Below are 20,914 nucleotides of genomic sequence, written 5' to 3'. Positions count from 1 at the left end.
AGAGATGACGGTCCTGGGCCATGCATGGTCTCACATGCTGATAATGGGCCCTGCTCTTTGGGTGTCTGACACACGGTTGGGGCTCATGCTCTGTCATACACAGCACTAGAGGCCAGGGCAGCCTATAAATCGGGGTTTCCTCGAGGGCCAAGCAGATTGATCCTCAGGTGGAGTTTCTGTGCAGACCTCATCAGGCACTTCTTCTTTCTATGGGGGAGGCAGAATGCTGCATTGTGATTCTAGAATTCTCTATGTAGAGGGCTTGGGGACCAGTAGGGTGAGGATGGAATTGTAAACCCAAGCTATGGTTAAATTCAGTGCCAAGCAGAGGGCAGTTCCAGTGTGCAGTGGCTGATTCCAGATATCCAGCACCTGAGTAAAGGTGAATGTCAGACGTTTCCTCATGCTGGAGTTTTTGTCTATGATGACCGACAAATGGAGGGGTGGTGTCAAGAGGCCATGGAGGATATCCCATGCTGGGGCTTGTGAGATGCTCCAAACAGCAAAGTTTCCTTCTACCAGACAGGGGGAGTCTGGTTTATTTGCTCCAGGGTCCCCCATGTGGAAAGTTTGGGTAGCAGAGCACTCCCACATGGATGCCTGAAAAGCACACCTCCATTGAAAATTGCAGCTGAGAAGCATGGCCGATTCGTTCTTGTGGCTCTGGGGCGAAGTACCAAGGCCTGGAGTTGACACGGAGTCTCATGAAGATGGGTCATAATGCAGGTTTGTTACCATGGAGACCTTACAGTGTGCTAGTTGCCAGGGGGGCTTGCAGGATTCATCAACCCAGAGTGTTTGACACAGGTCCAAGAGCATGGCTTCCTTCTGGAGACAGGAGATGTTATGTTGTGTGGCTCAGGGACCATGTTGTATCATAAGTTGATATTCAGAACAGTCCTCTGAGTACAGATACCTGAAAACATAATATATTGTTCCAGTGAAGTCCTAGGGGCATGTCAGATTCAAGCTTCTGTCTCAAGACCATTGACTTGGCTACCAGATTGGATGTAGGTGATAGCGTGTGTCAGACTGCGCATTTGCGTCCAGAACGGCCTCCAATATTGGGGGGGGGGCTCAGGGGCCTTGCAGGTTTCTCCTAATCTAGAGGTTTTCTGCAACAGTGACAGGCAGTTTCCTTGGGGATGACAGGTACACTCCCATGGTGTGGCTCCACATACTACATCCTGAAGGGCATGTGAGCCATGGTTTTGGGAGGGAAGTCTGCAAACACAAACTCGGGTTAGCGTTAGTGACAAGTTGATCAGAGGCCCAATGCATAGTCATGGAGGGCAGCTCGTCAGGAACTGTTAATCGGGTGACTCAAAGGCGGTAGCACAGGCTCCTCTCTCTCGATTGTGTGTCCAGGATGGCCTTGGAATGCAGGTGTGGCTTCATGAGTCCATGGGAGATTTTTCCTCTCTAAGGATCCTGGCGGATCACAGTAGTTGGTAGCTTTCTCGGGGAAGGGAAGAATGCTGTTTTCCATGATAGGGGTGTCCCAAAATAGGGATTTCAGAGACGGGCTCTGGGTCTGGGCACCTAGAAAATCCCACCAAGTGTTAGGATTTGGGCCTAGTGGCTTACCTGGCTTGCATGCGGGATCCTGGAGGTGCAACTGAGAGCCTTTGTTTGAAATCATGCTCAGGCTGAAAGTCACAATGCCTGTTTGTTCCCAGGGTGGCCCTCATGAGTGGGCGTGGTCTCCTTGGCCATGCAGCTGCCTCCCACTTTGAGGGTTGGACACCCATACCAACAGCCAGAATTCCTGCCATGGGGAAAGAGGAGTTCTCTATTGTGCTTCAGGTTCCCCCATTAGCGGGGATTCCAGCAAAGGTCTGGGGACAGATGCCTAAATACCAAGGATGGGTAAAGATGACGGACATGGGCCATGGTCAGTCTCAAATCGTGGATATGGGCCCCTATCTCTGGGTGACTGACACTAGGTATTGGCTCAGGATCTGTCAGACACAGCACTAGTGCCCAGGGAATCCTATAAATCGGGGTTCCCTCGAGTGCCGAGCAGATTGATCCTCATGTGAGGTTTCTGGGCAGACTCACCAGGCCCTACTTGTTTCTATGGGGAAAGCAGAATGCTGTGTTGTGGCTCCAGAATTCCCTATGAATAGGGCTTGCAGACCAGGAGGCTGAGGATGGAATTGTAAATCTAAGCTATGGTTACATTATGTATTAAGCAAAAGGCACTTCCAGCGTGCAGCAGTTGAATCGAATATCTAGCACCTGAGTAAGCGTTGTTGTCAGATATTTGCTCATGCTGGAATTTTTGTCCATGATGACCGAAAAATGGAGGGGCTACATCAACAGACCATGGAGGATTTCCCAGGCTGGGACTTGTGAGATGCTCCAAACAGCAAGGTTTCCTTCTACTGCCAGGGGCAGTCTGGTTTGTTTGCTCCAGGGTCCCACATGTGGAAAGAATGGGTAACATAGCTCTCCTGCATGGATGCCTGGAAAGCACCCCTCCATTGACCATTGCTGCTGAGGAACATGGCAGGTTCATTCTGGTGGTTCTGAGGCGAAGTACAAGGACTGGATTGGTAATGGAATCTTATGAAGATAGGTCACAATGCTGGTTTGTTACCAGGGAGATCTAAGAATGTGCTGGTGGCTAAGGGGCTGTGCAGGATTCATCTACCCTGAGGATTTGACACAGGCCCAAGAGCCCGGATTCCATCTGGGGACAGGAGATGCTCTGTTGTGGGGCTCAGGGACCATATGTTTGATCATAAGTTGGCAATCCAGAACAGGCCTCTGAGGACAGATGCCTGAAAACCTAATCTAGGTTTTCAAAGAAGTCCTAGAGGCAGGTTATGTTCTTTCTTCTTACTCAGGACCATTGGCTCTGTTGTCTGCCTGGATGGAGGTGATCAGGGTATTTCAGACTGCGCATTTTCATCCAGACTGGCATCCAATATTTTGGTGGGGTCATGGTCCTTGCAGTTTTCTCCTTATCTGGAGGGTTTTTTGCAACTGTGACGTGCACAGTTTCCTTGGGGATGGCAGGCACAGTCCTGTGATGTGGATCCAGAGACCCCATCCTGGAAGGCATGTGAGCTATGGATTTGAGAGAGAAGTCTGCAATCATAAACTTGGGTCAGGATTAGCGGCGAGGTGATCATAGGCCAAAGCATAGATCTGGAAGGCATCAAGTCACGAACTGTAAATCAGGTGACTCGAAGGCGGTAGCACAGGCTATTGTAGCTGGATTGAATTTCCAGGATGGACCTGGGGCATGGCAAGTCCCATATGCGGGCTCTTGGTCCAGAAACTGAGAGGCCTTCCTTGAGGACAGGGCTCACGCTCAGGGTCACAATGCCTATTTGTGCCCAAAAAGGCCCTCTAGCATGGGTGGGGCCTCAGGGGCCATGCTGGTTTCTCCTATACTGAATGTTGGAGAACATGCCAACCACAAGGTTTCTGGCCATGGAGAAGGAGGAGTTCTGATTTATGCATCACATTCACCCCTGGACAGTAACTGGACTTTAGGTCTAGGTTCTGAAGCCTGAAAACCGAAGTTGGGAAGAGATGAGGACAGAAGGACCTGGTGCCTCCAATGAGCTCAGTGTGCAGCCAGCTGTTGAGTGAAGGTCCGGAAGTGCTGGCTCAGGCTGTGTTTGACAGGACATTAGAAAAGGTAGCCTCTATAACTGGGGTGTAGTCGAGTGGTGTTCAGGTTGATCCTCATTTGGGGTTTCTGGGTAGCTCCATAGGACAACATTTTTCTTCTGGAGGGCAGGGAGAGTGCTTCATTGTGTCTCCAGAATTCCCAAACTGGAGGGCTTGTGGGCCAGGAGTGTGAGGACAGAAGTCTGAGAACACAAGCTAGACTTAGGTTTCAGGGTGAGGGCATGGCAGGCACACTCTACAGAGTTGAATTGAGATCTCATACACCTGAAGCCAGGGGAATATCAGCCGTTTGCTCAGGTTGGAGTTTCTGTCCATGAAGGCCCCTTTATAAAGTGGAGCGTCTCATGAGACCATGGACATTGTCCCATCATGGGAGTTGTGAGAAGCTCCAAACTGCAAAGATTCCTTCTGTGGGACACTCGAGACCTGTTGGATGGCTCCAGGATGTCCCATATGGAACGACTCTAGAGCAGGGTTCTAAGGATGGATGCCTGTGCAGCCTGCCTCCCATTCCAGTTGTCTCCTAGCAACAAGGCAGGTTCGATCTACTGGCTCTGGAGGAGAAACCAAAGGGGTTAAGTTAAAGTGGACTCTCCTGAGGATGGGTCATAATGTGCGTTTAAGTCCATGGGGACCTTGGAATGGTGCGCCTGATATGGGGCCCTGGAATATTCTCCTAACCGGAGGCTTTGACAGAACTCCAAAGAGTACATTTCCTATGTGGAGGCGAGATTTTTCTGATGAGTGCCTCAGTAATCCCCCATATGCTGCTATTGGAAACCAGGCCTCTGAGGTCAGATGCCTAGAAACAAAAGCAATGGATCCGATTAGGGCCTAGGTGCCTTCCTGGTTCAATCTTCTTCTATGGGGATATCTCTCTCTGGATCTGAGTGGAGGTAGTTGCTTAGCTTGTGACAGATCACCCCTGTTTGTCCTGGGCGGCAGACACTATTGGGATGGTCTTGGGGAATTTGAGGTTTCTCCTAATCTGTAGGATTGTGGCCAATGGAATGGGCAGAATTCCCCTGGAGGAATTCTCAGGTTGGAGTTTCTGAGGTGTGGCTCACCACACCTGAGGTGTGGCTTCAGGGCCCCAAGCTTGGAGGGTGTGTGGGCCAGGACTCTGGGGACAGAAGTCTGAAAACACAAACTCAGCTTAGGTTTGGGGACGTATGTAAGAAAGGCCCGAACATAGACTGTGAGGAGAATTTTTCGGGCTTGAACAAAGGGCAAGTGTAAGGCACTTGCTCAAGATTCTGTCTCTGGATTTTCTGTCAAGGGGGGCCGTAGAAAGCTGGGGTGGCCTCAAGGGCCACGAATAAGTCTTTCTCTCTGGGGATTTTGCCCGATCCCAAGTGGTTGGGGTCATTCTGTAGAATGGGAGGAGATGGTGGAGTCCTGTCTGTATTTTTTTTTTTTACCTCAGGTGTCCCACCAAAGAGGGATTCCAAAGCAGAGCCCTGAGTGGGTGACTAGATACCTTAAAATCTGGTTGACATTGGGGGAATAGGGGCTTGGCAAGCTCCATATGATGGCTCTTGTTCCACTCATTGACAGGCCTTACTTGAGGATAGGGCTCACTCTGAGGGTCACAATGTGTGTTTTTACAAATTGCAGTCCTCAGGGATAGGCGGGACCTCATGGCCATGCTGCTTTCTCCTACAATGTTCGTTGGACAACATGCCAACCAGAAGGTTTCTGACCATGGGGAAAGAGGAGTTCTGATTTCTGCATCACGTTCACTCCTGGGCAGTCAGTGGAGATAAGGCCTAGGTTCTGAAGTCTGAACACCAAGGTTGGGTAGAGATGATTACCTAAAGCCATTGTGCATGCGATGGGCTCAGTGTACGGCCAGCTGTCTGGGTGTTGGACGGGAGGTCTGTGCTCAGGCTGTGTCAGACAGGGCTTTAGTGCACAGGCTAGACTGTAAAATTGGGGTACGGTTGAGTGGCATGCAGGTTGTTCCTCATTTGGCGTTTCTGGTTAGCCCTATAGGGAAACATTTTTCTTCTGGAGGGCAGACAGAGTACTGCATTGTGTCTCCAGAATTGCCAAACTAGAGGGCTTGTGGTCAGGATTGTGAGGACGGATCTGAGAACACAAGTTAGGCTTAGGTTTCCAGGCGAGGACATGGCAGGCACACTCTGCAGATCTGAATTGAGATCTTGTACTTCTGAAGTCAGGGTGAGGATCAGACTTTGGCTGAGGATGGAGTTTCTGTCCATGATGGCCCCTTCATGAAGGTGGGGGGCATCATGAGGGAATGGAGGTTTTCCCAAGGTGGGATTGTGTGATACTCCAAACCACAAGGATTCATACTGCGGGACAGTCATGACCTGTTGGATGGATCCAGGACGTCCCATAAGGAAGTTCTCCAGAGCAGGGCTCTAAGGATGGATGCCTGGGCAGCCTACCTCGCATTCTAATAGTCTCCTAGCGACCAGGCAGGTTTGATATGCTGGCTCTGGGGGACCAACCAAGGGGGCTGGGTTGAAATGGACTTTCCTGAGGTTTGGTCATAATGTGAGTTTTTGTTCATGGCAACCTTGGAATGGGGCGGTGGCTCCGGGGACCTGAAGGATTCTCCTAACCGGAGGTTTTCACACAGCTCCAAAGAGCAAGATTCCCATGTGGAGACGAGATTTGTTCTGATTGGTGCCTCAGGAATCCCCATAAGCTGGTGTTGGCAACCAGGCATCTGAGGAGAGATGCCTGGAATCCAAAGCAAGAGATCCGATTCACGCCTAGGAGCCTGTCTGCTTCAAACTTCTCTGGGCACATCTGTCTATGGTTCTCAGTGGAGGGCATTGCTCAGCTTGTGTCAGATAGTCCCTGTTTGTCCCAGGTAGCCTACACTACTGGGATGGTCTCAGGGTCTTTGGAGGTTTCTCCTAATCTGTAGGATTGTTTTCATTGGAATAGGCAAAGTTCACATGGAGAGGGCAGTCACAATCCTGAGGAGTGGCCCTAGCTGTCTGAGTGTCGGTCGGGAGGTCCTGGCTCAGTCTGAGTCAGACAGGGCATTAGTGCCCAGGCTAGACTGTATATTTGGGGTATAGTCGAGAGGCGTGCAGGTTGATTCTCATTTGGAATTTCTGGGTAGCCCCATAGGGCAACATTTTTCTTCTGGAGGGCAGGTAGAGTGCTGCATTGTGGCCCCAGAGTTCCCAAACTGGAGGGCTTGTGGGCCAGGAGTGTGAGGACGAAAGTCTGAGAACAGAAGCTAGGCTTAGGTTTTCGGGGTGAGGGCACGGCAGGCACACTCTGCAGATCTGAATGGAGATCTCATGCATCTGAAGTCAGGACGAGGATCAGATGTTGGCTCAGGTTGGAGTTTCTGTCCATGATGACCCCTTTATGAAGGTAGGGGGTCATCTCGAAGCCATGGAGGTTTTCCCACGATGGGAATTGTGAGATGCTCCAATCAGTAAGGACTCCTTCTGCGGGATAGTCACGACCCGTTGGAAGGCTCCAGGACGTCCCATACAGAATGACGCCAGAGCAGGTTCTAAGAATGGATGCTGGAGATCCCGCCTCGAATTCCAGTTGTCTCCTAGGGACAAGGCTGGTTTGATATTCTGGCTCTGGGGGAGTAATCGACGGGGCTGAGTTGAAATGTACTCTCCTGCCGAATGGTCATAATGTGGGTTTGTGTCCATGGAGACCTTGGAATAGGGCGGTGGCTCCGGTTACCTGACGGTTTCTCCTAACTGGAGTTTTTTACAGAGCTCCAAAGAAGAAGTTTCTCATGTGGAGATGAGATTTGTTCTGATTGGTACCTCTGGAAAGCCCCATATGCTGGCATTGGAAACGAGGCCTCTGAGGAGAGATTCCTAGAAACAAAAAGCAATGGAACTGATTACGGTCTAGGGGCCATCTGGTTCAATCTTCTTCTCTTGGGATATCTGTCTATGGGTCTGAGTTGAGGTCGTTGCTCAGCTTGTTACAGATCGCCCCTCTTTGTCCTGGGCGTCCTACACTATTGGGATGGCCTCTGGGTCTTTGGAGGTTTCTCCTAATCTATAGGGTTGTGGCCCATGGAATGGGAAGAATTTCCTTGGAGAGGGCAGGCACAGTCCTGAGGTGTGGCTCCAGGGTCCCCAGCCTAGATGGTGTGTGGGCCAGGACTGTGGGGACAGAAGTCTGAAAACTCAAACGTGGCTTAGGTTTGGGGACGTAGGTATGGCAGGCCCGATCTACAGACCATGAGGAGAATTTTTCGGGCTCTGAAAAAAGAGCGAGTTTGAGGCAATTACTCAGGCTTTTGTCACCAGATTTTGTGTCAACGGTAGCCGTGGAATGTCGGGCTGGCCTCATGGGCCATGGACGAGTCTTTCTCTCTGGAGATTTGGACTGATCCCAAGTGACTGGTGTCATTCTGTGGATGGGAGAAGTCCTTTCCATATTTTTTTACCTCAGGTGTCACACCAAAGAGGGATTCTTAGCAGAGCCATGAGTAGGGGTGACAAGACATCTCGAACTCTGGTTAAGATTGGTCGACTAGGAGCATGGCAAACCCCATATGCGGGCTCTTGGTCCAGCCACTGAGAGGCATTACCTGAGGACTGGGCTCACGCTGAGGGTTCCAATATGTGTTTGTGCCCATCGCGGCACTCAAGCATGACCAGGGCCTCATGGGCCACTCTGGTTTCTCCTACACTGATGTTGGAAAACATGCCAACTACAAGCTTTCTTGCCATGGGGAAGGAGAAGTTCTGATTTCTGCATCTCGTTCACCGCTGAGCAGTGAGTGGAGATAAAGTGTAAGTTCTGATGTCTGAAAACCGAAGTTGGGAAGCTATGATGACCTAAGGCCATGGCAGGTCCAATGTGTTCAGTGTGCGTTCAGCTGTCTGAGCGTCGGTCACGAAGTCCGGGCTCAGGCTGTGTCAGACAGTGCATGATTGCCTAGGCTAGACTGTATAATTGGGGTACAGTCGCGTTGCGTGCATGTTGATCCTCATTTGTGGTTTCTAGGTAGCCCCCTTGAGGCAAACTTTTTCTTCTGGAGGGCAGGCAGAGTGCTGCATTGTGCCTCCAGTACTCCCAAACTGGAGTGCTTGTGTGCCAGGAATTTGAAAACAGAAGTCTGAAAACACAAGCTACGCTTAGGTTTTGAGGCAACGGTATGGCAGGCACACTCTGAAGAGCTGAATCGAGATCTCGTGCATTTGAAGTCAAGGCGAGGATCAACTATTGGCTCAGGTTGGAGTTTCTCGCCATGATCCGCCTTCATGAAGATTGGGGGCATCAAGTGCCCATAGAAGTTTTCCCATGATGTGAGTAGTGAGATGATCCAATCTGCAAGGACTCCTTCTGCGGGACAGTCGAGAGATGTTGGATGGCACCAGGATGTCCCATAAGGAATGACAAAAGAGCAGCGTTCTAAGGATGGATGCCTGAAGAGCCCGCCTATCATTTCCATTGTCTCCAAACGACAAGGCAGGTTTGATCTGCTGGCTCTTAAGGAGCAACTGAGGGGGTTGAGTTGAAATGGACTCTCCTGAGGATGGGTCATAATGTGGGCCTGTGTCCATGGAGACCTTGGAATGGGACAATGGCTCCAGTGACCTGAAGGTTTCTCCTAACTGGAGGTTTTGACACAGCTTCGTAGCACAATTTTCCCATGTGGAGACGAGATTTGTTCTGATTGGTATCTCCGGAAACCCCCATATGCAGGTATTGGAATCCAGGCCTCTGAGGAGAGATGCCTTGAAACAAAAACTATGGATCCGATTAGGGCCTAGGTGCTTGTCCTGTTCAATCTTCTTTTCTATGGATATCTGTCTATGGGTCTAAGTGGTGGTAGTGGCTCAGCTTGTGTCTGATTGCCCCTGTTTGTCCTGGACGTCCTACACTATTGGGATGGCCTCGGGGACTTTGGGGGTTTCTCCTAATCTGTAGGGTTGTGTCCAAAGGAATGAGCAGAATTTCCTTTGAGAGGGCTGGCACATTCCTGAGGTGTGGCTCCAGAGGCCCCAGCCTGGCGGGTGTGTGGGCCACTACTGTAGGTATAGAAGTCTGAAAAAAAAAACTTGCCTTATGTTTGTGGACATAGGTATGGCAGGTCCAATCTATGGACTGTGAGGAGAATTTTTCAGGCTATGAACAAAGGGTGAGGCACTTGCTCAGGCTTATGTCTTTGGATTTTGTGTCACAAGTGCCTAAGGAATGTTGTGGTGGCCTCATGGGACATGGAAGAGTCTTTCTCTCTGGGGATTTGGCCCAATCGCAAGTGGTTGGGGTCATTCTGTGGATGGGAGGAGTCCTTTCTGTATTTATTCACTTCAGGTGTCCCACCAAAGAGGGATTTCAGAGTAGAGCCCTGAGTAGGGGTAACTAGATAAATCGACCTCTGGTTAAGATTGGGATACTTGGGGCATGAGAAGTCCCATATGCCGGCTCTTGGTCCAGCCACTGAAAGGCTTTCCTTGAGGATAGGGATTACACAGAATGTTCCAATGCGTGTTTTTGCCCATCGCGGCCTTCAAGCATGGGCGGGGCCTCATTGGCCAGCTGGTTTCTCCTACACTGAACGTTGGACAACCACAAGGTTCTGGCGAGGGAGAAGGAGGAGTTCTGATTTCTGCATCACGTTCACCCATGGGAAGTGAGTGGAGAAAATGTTTAGGTTTCTGAAGCCTGAAAACTGAGGTTGGGAAGAGATGACGACCTAAGGCCATGGCGGTTCAAATGTTCTCAGTGTCCGGCCAGCTGTCTGGGTGTCGGTCAGGAATTCAGGACTCAGGCTGTGTCAGATAGGGCATTAGTGCCCAGACTAGACTGTAAAATTGGGGTAGAGTCGAGTGGCATGCAGGTTGATCCTCTTTTGGTCTTTCTGGGTAGCCCCCTAGGGCAACGTTTCTTTTCTGGAGGGCAGGAAGAATGCTGCATTGTGTCTCCAGAATTCCCAAACTGGAGGGCTTGTGGCCCAAGAGTGTAAGGACGGAAGTCTGAGAACACAAGCTAGGCTTGGGTTTTGGGGCGAGGGCATGGAAGACACACTCTGCAGAGCTGAATCGAGATCTCGTGCACCTGAAGTCAGGACGAAGATCAGATGTTGGTTCAGGTTGGAGTTTCTGTCCACGATGTCTCGTACATGAATGTGGGGGCTCACTAGGCCATGGAGGTTTGCCCATGGTGCGAGTGTGTGATGCTAAAAACCACAAGGATTCCTTCTGTGGGAGGGTCAAGACCTGTTGGATGGATCAAGGACACCCCATAAGGAACTTTTCCATAACAGGGTTCTAACGATGGATGCCTGGGCAGCGAAATTGTATTCCAATTGTCTCCTAGCGACAAAGTAGGATCGGTCTGTTGGCACTGGGTGAGCAACTGAGGGGCCTGAGTTGAAATGGACTCTCCTGAAAATGGGTCTCATGTGGGTTTGTGTCCATGGAGACCTTAGATTGGAGCGGTGGCTCCGGGGCCCTGAAGGATTCTCCTAACCGGAGGTTTTGACACAACTCCAAAGTGCTAGATTCCCACGTGTAGATGAGATTTGTTCTGATTGGTGCCTCAGGAACACCCATACACTGGTATTAGCAACCAGGCGTCTGAGGAGAGATGCCTGGAATCCAAAGTATTGATCTGATTTTCGCCTAGGGGCCTCTCTGCTTCAATCTTCTCTGGGCACTTCTGTCTATGGTTCTGAGTGGAGTTCGTTTCTCAGCTTGTGACAGACTGACCCTGTTTGTCCAAGGCAGCTTACACTACTGGGATGGTCTCAGGGACTTTGGAGGTTTCTTCTAATCTGTTGGGTTGTGCCAATGGAATAGGCAGAATTCCCTTACAGAGCGCAGGCACAGTCCTGAGATGTGGCCCCAGGTGTCCGGATGATGGTCGGGAGGACCGGGCTCACGCTGTGTCAGACAGGGCATTAGTGCCCAGGGTAGACTGTATAATGGGGTACAGTCTAGTGGCGTCCAGGTTGATCCTCATGTGGCATTTCTGGATAGGGCTACATTTCTCTTCTGGAGGGCAGGCAGAGTGTTGCATTGTGGCTCTGGAATTCCCAAACTGGAGGGTGTGTGTTCCAGGAGAGTGAGGGCGGAAGTCTGAGAACACAAGCTACACTTGGGTTTCGGGGCGAGGGAACGGCAGGCACACTCTGAAGAGCTGAATCGATATCTCGTGCATCTGAAGTCAAGGCAAGGATCAGCAGTGAGCTCAGGTTGGAGTTTCTGCCCATGATCCGCCTTCATGAAGATAGGGGGCATCATGTGGCCTTGGAAGTTTTCCCATGATGGGAGTTGTGAGATGGTCCTTGTGCAAGGATTCCTTCTGCGGGACAGTCGAGACCTGCTGGATGGCTCCAGGACATCCCATAAGGAACGACACAAGAGCAGGGTTCTAAGGATGGATGCCTGAAGAGCCTGCCTCGCATTTCAAGTGACAAGTACGGTTTGATCTGCTGGATCTGGGGAGCAACCGAGGGGGGTTAGTTGAAATGGACTCTACTAAGGATGGGTCATAATGTGGGGTTGTGTCCATGGAGACATTGGAATGGGGCGGTGGCTCCAGTGACCTTAAGTTTTCTCCTAACTGGAGGTTTTGACACAGCTCCGTAGAGCAAGATTCCCATGTGGAGATGAGATTTGTTCTGATTGGTACCTACAGAAACCCCAATATGCTGGTATTAGAATACAGGCCTCTGAGGAGAGATGCCTGGAAACAAAAGCAATGGATCCGATTAGGGCCTAGGTGCTTGTCTGGTTCAATCTTCTTCTCTGGGCACATCTGTCTACAGGTCTGAGTGGAGGTAGTGGCTCAGCTTGTGTCAGATCGCCCTTGTTTGTCCTGGACGTCCCACACTATTGAGATGTCCTCGGGAACATTGGAGTTTTACCCAAATCTGTAGGGTTGTGTCCAATGGGATGAGCTGTATTCCCTTGGAGAGGGAAGGCACAGTCCTGAGGTGTGGCGCCATGGGCCCCACCCTTGAGGGTGTGTGGGCGAGGACAATGGAGACAGAAGTCTGAAAACACAAACTCCACCTTAGGTTTAGGGACATAGATATGATAGGCCTGATCTACAGACTGTGAGGAGAATTTTTTGGGCTATGAAAAAAGGGTGAATGTGAGGTGCTTTTTCAGGCTTTTATCTCCAGATTTTGTGTCAACGGTGGCCGTGGAATGTCGGGCTGGCCTCATCGGCCATGGACGAGTTTTTCTCTCTGTGGATTTGGCCTGATTCCAAGTGTTTGGGATCATTCTTTGGATGGTAAGAGTCCTTTCTCTCTGTCTCTCTGTCTCTCTCTCTCTCTCTTTTTCTTTTTTTTTTAATCTCATGTGTCCCACTGAAGAGGGATTCCAGAAAAGAGCTCTGAATAGGGTTGACTAGAATCCTCGAACTCTGGCTAAGATTGGGAAACTAGGGGCATGGCAAACCCCATATGTGGGCTTTTGCCCAGCCCCTGAGAAGCTTTACTTTAGGACAGGGCTAATGCTGAGGGTCCCAATGTGTATTTGTATCCATCGCTCAGTGTGTGGCCAGCTGTCTGGTTGTTGGTCATGAGGTTTGGGCTTTGGTGGTGTCAGACATGGCATTACTGCCCAGGCTGGTCTGTGTAATTGGGGTACACTCTAGAGGTGTGCATGTTGATCCTCATTTGGGGTTTCTGGGTAGCCCCATAGGGCAACGTTTTTCTTCTGGAGGGTAGGCAGAGTGCTACACTGTGTCTCCAGAGTTCCCAAACTGGAGGACTAGTGAGACAGGAGTTTGAGGACGGAAGTCTGAGAACACAAGCTAGGCCTAGCTTTTGTGGCAAGGGCACGGCAGGCACACTCTGTAGAACTGAATCGAGATCTCATGGATCTAAAGTCAGGGCCAGGATCAGACATTGCCTCAGGGTGTACTTTCTGTCTATGATGTCCCCTACCTGAAGGTTGGGGCATCACGAGACCATGGAGGTTTTCCTAAGGTGGGAGTGTGTGATGCTGCAAACCACAAGGATTCCTTCTGCAGGACAGTCCAGACCTGTTGTATGTATCCAGGACGTCTCATAAGAAATTACTCCAGAGCAGGGTTCTAATGATGGAAGCCTGGGTGGCCCAACTCGAATTCCAACTTTCTCCCTGCAACAAGGCAGTTTCGATCTGCTGACTCTGGGGTAGCAATGGAGGGGGTGAGTTGAAATGGACTCTCCTGAGGATGGGTCATAATGTGTTTTTGTGTCCATGGTAAGGGGGCAGTGGCTCCAGCCACCTGAAGGTTGCTCATAACTGGAAGTTTTGCAACAGCTCGAAAGTGCAAGTTTCCCACTGGAGACGAGATTTGTTCTGATTGATACCTCCAGAAAAACCCATTTGCTGGTATTGGAAACCAGGCCTCTGAGGAAAGATGCCTGGAAACAAAAGCAATGGATCCTATTAGGGCCTAGGTGACTGTCCAGGTCCATTTTCTTCTCTGGGGACATCTGTCTACGGATCTGAGTGGAGGTCGTTGCTCAGTTTGTGACAGGTTGCCCCTGTTTGTTTTGGGAAGACTACACTATTGGGATGGCTGCTGGGACATCAGAGGTTTCTCCTTTTGTAGAGTTGTAGCCAATGAAAGGGGCAGAATTCCCTTGGAGAGGGCAGGCACAGTCCTGAGGTTTGGCTCCAGGGGCCCCAGCCTGGAGGGTGTGTGGGCCAGGACTGTGGGGACCGAAGCATGAAAGCACAAACTCAGCCTAGGTTTGGGGACGTATGTATGACAGGTCCAATCTACAGACTGTGAGGAGAATTTTTTGGGCTATGAACAAAGGGCGAGTGTGAGGTGCTTGCTCAGGCTTTTGTCTCTGGATTTTGTGTCAAGGGTGGCTGTGGAATGTCCCTCTGGCCTCATTGGCCGTCGAAAAGTATTACTCTCTGGGGATTTGGCCCTATTCTAAGTGTTTGGGGTCATTCTTTCCATGGTAGGAGTCCTTTCTCTACTTTTTTTTTTCCTCATGTGTCTCACCAAAGTGGCATTCCAGAGAAGAGCTCTGAATATGGGTGACTAGAATTCTTGATCTCTGGTTAAGATGGGGGGACTAGGGGTATGGCAAGCCCCATATGTGAGCTTTTGGTTTAGCCCCTGAGAGGCTTTACTTGAGGTTAGGGCTCACGCTGAGGATCCAAATATGTGTTTGTATCCGTCGTGGCCCCTGCATGGCTGGGGTCTCATGGGCCACACTGGTTTCTCCTACACTGAATGTTGGACAACATGCCAACCACAAGGTTTCTTGCCATGGGGAAAGAGGAGTTCTGATTTCTGCATCATGTACACCGCTTGGCAGTGAGTGGAGATAAGGTCTAGGTTCTGAAGTTTGAAGACAGAGGTTTGGAAGAGATGACAACCTAAGGCCATGGCATATCCCTTGTGCTCAGTGTGCGGCCAACTGTCTGGGGGTCGGTCAAGATGTCTGGGCTCAGGCTGTGTCAGACAGTGCATTACTGCACAGGCTGCACTGTATAATTGGGGTACAGTCGATTGGCATGCAGGCTGATCTTCATTTGGTGTTTCTTTGTAGCCCCATAGGGCAACGTTTTTCTTCTGGAGGGCAGGCATAGTGCTGCATTGTGTCTCCAGAATTCCCAAACTGGATGGATTGTGAGCCAGAGGTGTGAGGATGGACACTGGAAAACACAAGCTAGGCTTAGGTTTCATGGCGAGGGCATGGCAGGCACACTCTGCAGAGCTGAATCGAGATCTTGTGCATCTGAAGTCAGGGCGAGGATCAGACATTGCCTCAGGTTGGACTTTCTGTCCATGATGTCCCCTACATGAAGGTGGGGGCATCACGAGGCCATGGAGGTTTTCTCACGGTGCGAGTGTGTGATGCTTCAAACCACAAGGTTTCCTTCTGCGGGACATTCGAGACCTGTCGGATGGATCAAGTTCGCCCCATAAGGAACTTCTCCAGAGCGGGGTTCTAATGATGGATGCCTGGGCAGCCCAACTCGCTTTCCAATTATCTCCTAGCGACAAGACAGTTTCGATCTGCTGGCTCTGGGAGAGCAACCGAAGGGGCTGGGTTGAAATGGACTCTCCTGAGGATGAGTCATAATGTGGCTTTGTGTTCCATGGAGACCTTGGAATGGGGCAGTGGCTCCGGCACCCTGAAGGATTCTCCTAACTGGAGGTTTTGAGATAGTTCCAAAGAACAATTTTTCCTTGTGGAGACGAGATCTGTTCTGATTATTGCCTCAGGAAACCCCATATGCTCGTATTAGAAACCAGACATCTGAGGAGAGATGTCTGGAATCCAAAACAATGGATCTGATTAGGGCCTAGGGGCCCGTCCACTTCAATATTTTTCTCTGAGAACATCAGTCTACAGTATTGTGTGGTGGTCGTTGCTCAGCATGTGTCAGATCATCCCTGTTTCTCCCGGGAGGGCTACACTATTGGCATGGTTTCAGGGACGTTGGAGGTTTCTCCTAATCTGTAGGGTTGTGGCAAATGGAATGGGCACAATTCCCTTGCAGAGGGCAGGACATTCCTTTGGTGTGGCCCCAGCTGACTGGGTGTCGGTCAAGAGGTCTGGCTCAGGCTTTGTTGGACAGGGCATTAGTGCGCAGGGTAGACTATATAATTGTGGTACAGTCGAGTGGTATGTAGGTTGATCCTCATTTGGCGTTTCTTGGTAGCCTGGCATCCCAGGGGCAACTTTTTTTTTTTTTTCTGGAGGGCAGGCATAGTGCTGCATTGTGGCTCTGGACTTCCCAAACTGGAGGGCTTGTGGGCCAGAAGTGTGAGGACAGGAGTCTGAGAACACAAGCTAAGCTTAGGTTTCGAGTCGAGGGCACCGCAGGCACACTCTGCAGAGCTAAATCGAGATCTCGTGCATCTAAATTCAGGGTGAGGACCAGATGTTGGCTCAGGTTGGCGTTTCTGTCCATGATCCCCCTTCATGAAGGCGGGTGGGATTCATAAGGCCCTGGAGGTTTTCCCACGATGGGAGTTGTGAGATGCTCCAATCCACAAGGATTCATTCTCCAGGACATTCGAAACCTGTTGGATGGCTCCAGGACGTACCATATGGAAAGACGCCAGAGCAGGTTCTAAGGATGGAGGCCTGGAGAGCCCACGGTGCATTCCAATTATCTCCTAATGACAAGACAAGTTCAATGTGCTGACTCTGGGTGAGCAACCGAAGGTGCTGTGTTGAAAGGACTCTCCCGAGGATGGGTCATGATGTGGTTCTGTGTCCATGAAGACCTTGGAATGGAGCAGTATCTCCAGGGACCTGAAGGTTTCTCCCAAGTAGAGGTTTTGACATGTCTCCAAAGAAAAGTCGCCCATGTGGACACGAGATTTGTCCTGATTGGTACCTCAGGAAACCAGGCCTCTGAGCAGAGATGCCTGGATACAAGAACTAGATTCAGTTAGGGCTTATGTGCCTGTACGGTTCTATCATCTTCTCTGGGGCTATCTGTCTATGGGTCTGAGTGGTGGTCTTTGCTCATCTTGTGACAGATCGCCCCCGTTTGTCCTGGGCGACCTACACTATTGGGATGGCCTCAGGGACATTGGAGGTTTTACCTAATCTGTACAGTAGTGACCAATGAAATGAGCGGATATCCTTGAGAGAGGGCAGGCACAGTCCTGAGTTGTGGCTCCAGGGCACCCAGCCTGGAGCGTGTGTGGGCCATAGCTGTTGGGACAAAAGTCTGAAAACACAAACTCGGCTTAGGTTTGGGGACATAGGTATGGCAGGCCCAATCTACAGACTGTGAGGAGAATTATTCGCGTTATAAACAAATGGCAAGTGTGAGGCTCTTGCTCGGCTATTGTCTCTGGATTTTGTGTCAATGGTGGCCGTGGGATGTTGGGGTTTCCTCATGGGCCATGGACGAGTCTTTCTTTCTGGGGATTTGGCCATATCCCAAGTGTTTGGGGTTATTCTGTGGATGGGAGGAGTCCTTTTTGCCTTTTGTTTGTTTGTTTTGTTTTGTTTTACCTCACGTGTCCCACCAAAAAACGAATAACAGAGCAGAGACCTGAGTAGACGTGACTAGACATCTTGAGCTCTCCTTAAGATTGGGGGACTAGGGGCATGGCAAGCCCCATATGCGGGCTCTTGGTCCAGTCACGGAGATGTCCAGCCTTGAGGACAGGGCTCACGCTGAGAGTCCCAATGTGTGTTTGTGCCCATCGCAGCCCTCGAGCATGGCCAGGGCCTCATGGGCCACACTGTTTTCTCCTATACTGAACGTTGGACAACATGCCAACCACAAAGTCTCTTGCCATGGGGGAGGAGAAGTTCTGAAATCTGCATCATGTACACCACTTGGCAGTGAGTGGAGATAAGGTCTAGGTTCTGAAATCTGAAGACAGAAGTTGGGAAGAGATGACAACCTAAGGCCATGGCATGCCCGATGTTCTCAGTGTGCGGCCAGCTCTATGGGTGTCGGTCATGAGGTCTGGGCTCAGGCCGAGTCAGACAGAGAATTACTGCTCATGCTGGACTGTATATTTGGGGTACTGTCGAGTGGCGTGCAGGTTGATCTTCATTTGGGATTTCTGGGTAGTCCCATGGGGCATTGGTTTTCTTCTGTAAGACAGGCAGAGTGCTGCATAGTGTCTCCAGAATTCCCAAACTGGAGGGCTTGTGAGCCAGGAGTGGAAGGACAGAAGTCTGAGAACACAAGCTAAGCTTAGGTTTTGGAGCAAGGGCAGGTCAGGCACACTCTGCAGAGCTGAATTGAGATCTCGTGCATCTGAAGTCAGGGCAACGATCAGACATTGCCTCAGGTTGGAGTTTCTGTCCATGATGATGCCTACATGAAGGTGGAGACATCACGAGGACATGGAAGTTTTCCCATGGTGGGAGTGTGTGATGCTGCAAACCACAAGGATTCCTTCTGCGGGACAGTCGAGACCTGTAATGGATCAAAGACGTCTCATAAAAATTTTTTCCAGAGCGGGTTTCTAACGATGGATGCTGGGCAGCCCAACTCCTATTCTAATCTTCTCTTAGCGACAACACAGGTTCGGTCTCCTGGCTCTGGAGGAGCAATGTAGGGGAGTGAGTTGAAATGGAGTCTCCCGAGGATGGGTCATAATGTGGGTTTGTGTCCATGGATACCTTGGAATGGGGCAGTGGCTCTGGCACCCTGAAGGATTCTCCTAACCGGAGGTATTGACACAGATCCAAAGAGCAAGTTTCCCATGTGGAGATGAGATTTGTTCTGATTGGTGCCTCAAGAACCCTGATAAGCTGGTATTGGAAACCAGGCCTCTGAGTAGAGATTCCTAGAAACCAAAGCAATGGATCTGATTAGGGCCTAGGGGTCTGTCCGCTTCAATCTTCTTCTCTGGGAACATCTGTCTACGGTTCTGAGTGAGGTCGTTTCTCAGCTTGTGTCTAATAGCCACTGTTTCTCTCGGGAGTCCTACACTATCAGGATAGTCTCGGGGGTCTTTGAAGTTTTCTCGTAATTTGTAGTGCTGTGGCCAATGGAAAGGGCAGAAGTCCCTTGGAGAGGGAAGGCACAGTCCTGAGGTGTGCCCCCAGCTGTCCAGGTGTCTGTCGGGAGTTCTGGGCTCAGGCTGTGTCAGACAGCACATGAGTGCCCAGGGTACACTGTACAATTGGGGTACAGTCGAGTGGGGTGCAGGTTGATACGCATTTTGGGTTTCTGGGTAATCCCATAGGGCAAAGTTTTTCTTCTGGAGGGCAGGCAGATTGCTGCATTGTGGCTCCCGATCCCAAACAGGAGGGCTTGTGGCCCAGGCATGTGACGACAGAAGTCTGAGAACACAAGCTTGGCTAAGGTTTCCGAGGGAGGGCACAGCAGGCACACTCTGCTTAGCTGAATCAAGATCTCATAGATATGAACTCAGGGCGAGGATCAGACTTAGGCTCATGGTGGAGTTCCCGTCCATTTCCCCCCCTTCACAAAGGGGGAGGGGCATCATGAGGCCATGGTGGTTTTCCCAAGATGGGAGTAGTGAGATGCTCCAATCCCCAAGGATTCCATCTGCAGGACAGTCGAGACCTGTCGGATGGCTCAAGGTCATCCAATACAGAATGACACCAGAGCAGGGTTCTAAGGATGGAATCCTGAGCAGCCCGCCTCCCATTCCAATTATCTACTTGCAATAATGCAGGTTCGATTACTGGCTCTGGGGGAGCAACCGAGGGGCCTGAGTTGAAATGGTCTCTCTTGAGGATGGGTCATAATGTGGGTTTGTGTCCATGGAGACCTTGGAATGGGGCAGTGGCTCCGTGTACCTGAAGGTTGATTCTAACCGGAGGTTTTGACACAGCTCAAAAGAGCAAGTTTCACATGTGGAGACGCGATTTGTACTGACTGATTCCACCAAGAACCCATATATGCTGGTATTGGAAAGCGGGCCTATGAGGAGAGATGCCTGAGATGAAAAGCAATGGATCCAATTAGGGCCTAGGTGCCTGTCCGGTTCAATCTTCTTCTCTGGGGATATCTGTCTATGAGTCTGAGTGGGGGTAGTTGCACAGCTTCTGACAGACCGCCCCTGTTTGTCGTGGGCAGCCTACAGTACTGGGATGGCTTGGGGGATCCCTTAGTTTTCTCCTAATCTGTAGGGTTGTGGCAGAATTCCCCTGGAGAGGGCAGGCACAAATCCCCTGGATTTGGCAGAATTCCCCTGGAGAGGGCAGGCACAGTCCTGAGGTGTGGCTCGAAGGGCCCAAGCCTGGAGGGTTTGTGGGCCAAGACGGTGGGGACAGAAGATTGAAAACGCAACCTCAGCTTGGGTTTGTTCACTATGTATGACAGGTCTGATCTACAGCCCGAGAGGAGAATTATTTGGGCTATGAAAAAAGGGCGAGTGTGAGGCACTTATTCAGGCTTTTGTCTCTGGATTTTGTTTCAGTGGTGGCCAGGGAATGTCAGGCTGGCCTCATGGGCCATGGAAGAGTCTTTCTCTAGGGGATTTGGCCAGATCCCAAGTGTTTGTGGTCAGTCTGGGATGGGAGTAGTTCTTTATCTGTGTGTTTTTGTTTGTTTGTTTGTTTGTTTGTTTTGTTCTTTTGTTTGTTTGTTTGTTTGTTTTTGTTTTTGTTTTGTTTTTAATCTCAGGTGTCCCACTGAAGAGGTATTCCAGAGCAGAGCCCTAAGTAGCAGTGACCAGACATTTCAAGCTCAGGTAAAGATGGGGGGACTAGGGAAATGGCAAGCCCCATATCCAAGCTCTAGGTCCAATCACTGAGAGGCTTTACTTGAGGTTAGGGCTGACAGTGAGGGTCAATATGTGTGTTTGTGCCCATGGCGGCCCTCAAACATGGGCAGGTGCTCATGGGTCATGCTGTTTT

General features: G+C 50.5%; 1 long non-coding RNA gene across 1 annotated transcript in view; it reads left to right on the top strand.

Moving 5' to 3' along the window:
• The window catches only part of LOC116585838, a 190,091-nt gene that overhangs the window by 100,261 nt on the left and 68,916 nt on the right, over positions 1-20,914 (top strand). Inside the window, exon 2 of the long non-coding RNA XR_004283782.1 lies at positions 12,352-12,362. This is a non-coding gene — a long non-coding RNA (uncharacterized LOC116585838). The remainder of the gene's footprint in view (positions 1-12,351; positions 12,363-20,914) is intronic.

The sequence above is a fragment of the Mustela erminea genome, chromosome 3 (assembly GCF_009829155.1).
Source record: "Mustela erminea isolate mMusErm1 chromosome 3, mMusErm1.Pri, whole genome shotgun sequence".
NCBI classification, from domain to species: Eukaryota; Metazoa; Chordata; class Mammalia; order Carnivora; family Mustelidae; genus Mustela; species Mustela erminea.
This window is presented reverse-complemented; position numbering and strand designations above follow the sequence as displayed.